Genomic DNA, 5129 nt, shown 5'->3' with positions numbered 1-5129 from the left:
GAGGTGTTGACGTGGAGAAATGTCTGTACCACATCATTACCCCTGTGCCCCAAGAGGATTTAAGAATCATGAACTGTCTGCTTTTTGGAGCTATTTCCATTCCACAGCACATCTTGAAGAACCAGCATGGGCTTGAAGGGACAATTCCTTACGCCACCACAGATTACAATATCAACCTTCCTGGAGCATCAGGGAATATTGGAGCAAGAGAAACTGAGACATATGAAGGGAAACAATACCCCAAAGTGAAGCAGTTCTATCAGAAAACAAATTGATCCCAATGTTTTAATAAAGGGAAGGAACGATTGTACAAGAGAGCTTTGTATCAAGCCTGGCATTAGTAGACTGGATGGATTTCAGGGCCGTGAAAGGTGCTCTTATGTAGCATGTTTTCTGCATAACTTGTGGATGTACTGTGTAGTATGAACAGCTTTAAGTTGCTCTTCTTAAGGCTCCATGATCTAGCATTTTGTCCTCATCTTCTGGAATGTTAGTCATACTTGCTGTCTGGTGTATTTGCTAAAGGGATTTAAAGCAGCAGGCAAAAGTTTGTACACTGGTAAAGCAAAGAATATGGTAAATTCCTCAAAAAGTTCTTAGGACCTGGTACTGGAATTAGGATAAAAATAAGGAAACTGGGGCACCAGACATGTGACAAGAGGAAGAAAAGAAGGCTGACCCGCAAGATCTCAAGCATAATGGGTGCAAGGGCTCGCCCTGGTGCTTACCGGAGCCACGTGTGGACTGAGGACGAGACCCTGGGAGGGGTGGCTGCCACCTCAGAACCCATGTCAGAAGCTTCAGCCCTGATTCGTTGTTTTTATCCCCTGTTCATTTGATGCTGTCTCTTCAAGACAAGTATTAAAAGCTCAGGTTAGGTCTATTAAAAAAAAAAAAGATACTTGACTTTATAGCCTCCCACTTTCAAAACTTTACTACTCTAGCTAACAACATCCTACATCAAATACAGACCCTCCAGACATTACATGAAAGTACTTACAACTATACCCTTGGCAGCATAGAGAACATTAAAAGACATTTACAGGACATGCACATCAAACAAACCTGCATTGACTCCCAACAGCTCAGTTTGGCCAATTGAGACATACAACATCTACTGTACTATGGCTCTGGACCCCCTTTATCACTCTCTGATTTCCCTGTCTTTCTGGATCATTATCTACCATATGGATGTGCCATGGGCCAATGTGAACTTACCATCCTATCTGTCTCTGGTGGACAAAATATCCTAGGCCACCACACTCTGCCTTTACCTATCGAAGTTAACGATGACCTTTTCCTACCAAAAGGTAACATTTTCTATGCTGACCCCTATTTCTTCCCCCTTCCTGCCCTTACCCCTTGGACCTCTAATCTCTATATTTCCCTCAACGACTTATACCTCTCCTATGATTCTCTTCCATTATTACGTACTGCTAAACAACTTTACGTTTATAATGCAGGCAAATTACACATTTGTTGTCTAAAACATTGCTAATTTCCCCTACTTTGATCATACTAACTCAACCAATATTCCAGCTTCTTCCCCTGACAAATGCCTGCTTATCTGTGACAGCATGAACATACCCATGAATGGCCAAACCTACAAAACCACATACTATCAATACCAAACTCTTTTACTTAACCCTTCTGTCGACTTCACCTCCTTTCCCGACCTCTGTCTCCCTAAACCCCCAAATGTAGACTCCCTACACTCAAAACTAGACACTCTACTACACCAAACAAAATCTATCATTAAATCCATGGCCATGGATTCTATCCAGGCCCACGAACTATAAGTTATCCTAACTCATAACTCAGTCATACACCGTGCCCTTACAAATAACCTTCACAAAACCTGTTCCCTCCTTGACACCTGGGTCTCCATTTTTGCTGAACTCTCTTGTTCCCCTGATTGGAACTTCCTCAACCATGGACATTGGCTTACTATAGGTTGGCAGTATCTCACCTCTGCATTTAGTTTTATACAATTAGTTCTCTTCCTTTTCATTTTCATAATCATTCTATGCTTATTTGTACATTTTTATTCCAACAAATGTAAACCTAGATTTCAAATGACATTGCCCTCCTGTTACCCTCATACTCCAGATCAGTAACTTCTACAAAATACCCTGAAATGCCTTGCAATGTAATTTAAGCCATATTATCACTATGCAACCATTTATAAGCCACAAATAACATAGGCCCCAAACTCTTACATCCAAACCCTTTTCTCAACAAGACCTTACTGATAAGCCCCAAACCCTTTCATCAACAGCCCCCATCTCAAACCCTTGAGCCGACAGCCTATGTTGACGATCAACTTTGTACCCACTCCTGCCCTCTCCCCCCACTATTATTTGATTCCTCAGGATCATTGGACCCCTTCGGAATCACTGGTGGATGGTTATGCCTAATATGTTGTTTTATTTGCTGTGAAGAATTGTTACACTTGATATAATTTTTTAATTGCTAAGTTTGTAGTTTTCTGTGAAAAAAATGTTTGTTTGTAATGATGCTTGCTGAGAGCATACCTGACTCCATTTTGTAGTACATTCAGACTGGCATTAGTTTTGTTTCCGGAATCTCAACACTCAGCCAACACCCTAGTGCTTATCGCTGTTAGCAGACTAGCCATATGTTGACCGATAGCATGAGGGACATAAGCATGGTCTATGCTTCAGCCCCCCATGACTGGCAAAAATATGTAAACAAATCCCACTTTGTTTTGACCAAAATCCCATAGACTTACATGTAACATGTTACAAAAATACTGTGATGTTTTGTCAAGTCACCATGAGCCTGTCAAAATTAGACATAAAAAGAGGAGCCTGAGCCCAGCTCATCAGCTCTGTCTGCCTGGATCAGATCCCGACTCCCTGCATCTGAGACCTCCTTTGCAGCCGGAGGCTCTGTCAGGTCAGCACACTGACTCCTCCTCTCCCAGAGGGCCCTCTGCTCCACCGTCTTTGATGTTCCCCTGTCGGCCACTAGTCCCGACCTCCGTAATCTCGGATCACCAGGTGGACTTTTCCTCCTCATCCGCCCTTGGTCATCTTGTGGCCACCGCCACCATCGTTCTCTAAGATCTTCGCGAAGCTCATCTCTGGCTCACCGCCTGTGCCTCGTAGACACCCAGCGTACTCAGCACTCGGCCTCCCTCGCGCCCAGTGGACTGCACTCCCCATCGCCATGCCAGCATAGGACACTCTGAGCTGCTCGTCCCATCGTGACTTGTAAGCTCCCCTTTCTTCCTGTGTGATGAAAGCAAACTGAAAGGCAAATCTGAGTCCTGTCCTCCTTCCGCGGGCTAGAACACAGGTTGGCTGTAACTGCTTGGGCAGCCAATAAAAGTGAATCGAACCTTTATTAATTTGTGCTTAAACTCTCCCTCTCTCTCTCTCACTCCCTTCCAAAACTCCCCTTGCCGTACCACAGGACACTCAGATGCAGAGAGGCTGTGCACCAGGCATTGACCTAAACCAGCTCCCTCGGACATGGTTACAATGATTATCCCCAACGTACAGAGCAAGAAAACAAGACATAAAGAGGAAACAGGATTTTCTCAGAGTGAAGCAGTTGTTGGGCATTCAAGCTGGATCTCTTCAGTGCCAACCTCTGGGCAGCTTCCCCTGTTTTACTGTTGTAGATTCCCCAGACCTACACAGATCTGCACACACGGACATACATCCAGGCTCCTGTCTTCACAGAACCTCTCTAATCCAGTTCTAAACTTTCCAAGGACAGTAAGTGTTTTTTGTTTTTGTTTTTGTTTTTGAGAGGTTTTTGCTATAGGGCATGTGCGCTCGCCAGAAGACAGATAGAGACAGAGAGACAGAAAGCGAGAAATCACCCTCCAGGGGGGATGGCCACGCCGCAATCCCTTCTCCTCCGTTCTCCTCTCAGGATCTTGGGCACAGACACACATGCACCCGGTGTGAGTTTTAAGCCACCGGGTTCGGGACATGAACTACGGTCGACTCCGTGGGAGTCCAGAGACATAGCCACTATCCTAACTGCTGGTCCCAAGGACAGTAAGTCTGAAGAGCAATACATTTAGTCAGTTCCTGAAATAAAATGGGAGCCTATGGATACATCCCTGATTGACAAAACGTATTGACTGCTTTCACTGTTAATTAATAGAGAGATAATCATTAAATCAGATCAAATTAATTAAAAAATGATAAGGGCTGTGTGGACGTCTGGGGGGAGGGAAAGGGAACAGATATGGCAATTTAATTTTTCAACTAACACTGTTCAAGTGAAATATATTTGTTTAAATGAGATTGCCCAGGGACAGCATTTGCATTGATGGCTCTGTGAGTAATTCTATTAAGCCGGAGCATATTTTTCATCAGGAGCTTGGAGAAAAGAGTGAGTCAGTGAGGGAGAGATAAAAAGAAGCCTAATGGAACCTTATGGAGCTGAGCCAATCAAATACTTCAAGCCATTTTATCTCCTGGTTCTCTGATGAAGTTGTTAGCCGTTCTGTTGCCTGCCGTGGACTTCAGAGGGTTCTACTTATCCTAGACAGAATTGTGTGCTGGGATTCAGCAAAGCCAGGTGCACCGTGTACCTGTGGTTGCCAAGTACGTTAGGAATCATAATGTTAGAAACTCTGGAGAGGAATCTGCTTCCAGATGTATTGGGGTCCCCTACCCAGGACAGAGCCTTCCCCTCCCAGGACAGCACTTCCCCCTACCCTGGACAGCGCCTTCCCCTGCCCATGACCACGCCTCCCCCTTCCAGTCCAGGGAGGGTCCCCGCCCAGCACTGGGCGGAAGTTCCTCTTGGCGCTGAGAGCGTGCGTGCGTGGGCGGTTCGCGGGGCACAGTCGGAGAAGGGGCGCCGTTCCCCACCTGCGCTGCCCGAGAGCGTGGCTCTCCTCGGCGTTCCCAGACGAGGCCCTGGGAGCCCGAGGTGTGTAGCCCCCTCGGTGCGTGTCCTCGGAGAGACTGGGTCGCGTGTGGCTCCCAAGGAGCGGGACGGAGGGACGTGGAGGACGAGGAAGGCAGGGACGGCGGCCGCGGTGTCGGTGAGTCCTCCGGGGCCTCTGCGGTGGGGCCGGGCGGTGGGAGGTTCGGGCTCAGCCCCGAAGGACTCGGGCGGGACAGCCGCGGACAACAAGG

At 46.7% G+C, this 5129-nt stretch overlaps 1 pseudogene; it reads right to left on the bottom strand.

Moving 5' to 3' along the window:
• Window positions 1-790, bottom strand: part of LOC102499575 (succinate dehydrogenase [ubiquinone] cytochrome b small subunit, mitochondrial pseudogene) — a 2279-nt pseudogene extending 1489 nt beyond the window's left edge.
• Between the last annotated feature and the right edge of the window lie 4339 nt (window positions 791-5129).

The sequence above is a fragment of the Tupaia chinensis genome, unplaced genomic scaffold (assembly GCF_000334495.1).
Source record: "Tupaia chinensis unplaced genomic scaffold, TupChi_1.0 Scaffold143601_1, whole genome shotgun sequence".
NCBI lineage: Eukaryota > Metazoa > Chordata > Mammalia > Scandentia > Tupaiidae > Tupaia > Tupaia belangeri.
This window is presented reverse-complemented; position numbering and strand designations above follow the sequence as displayed.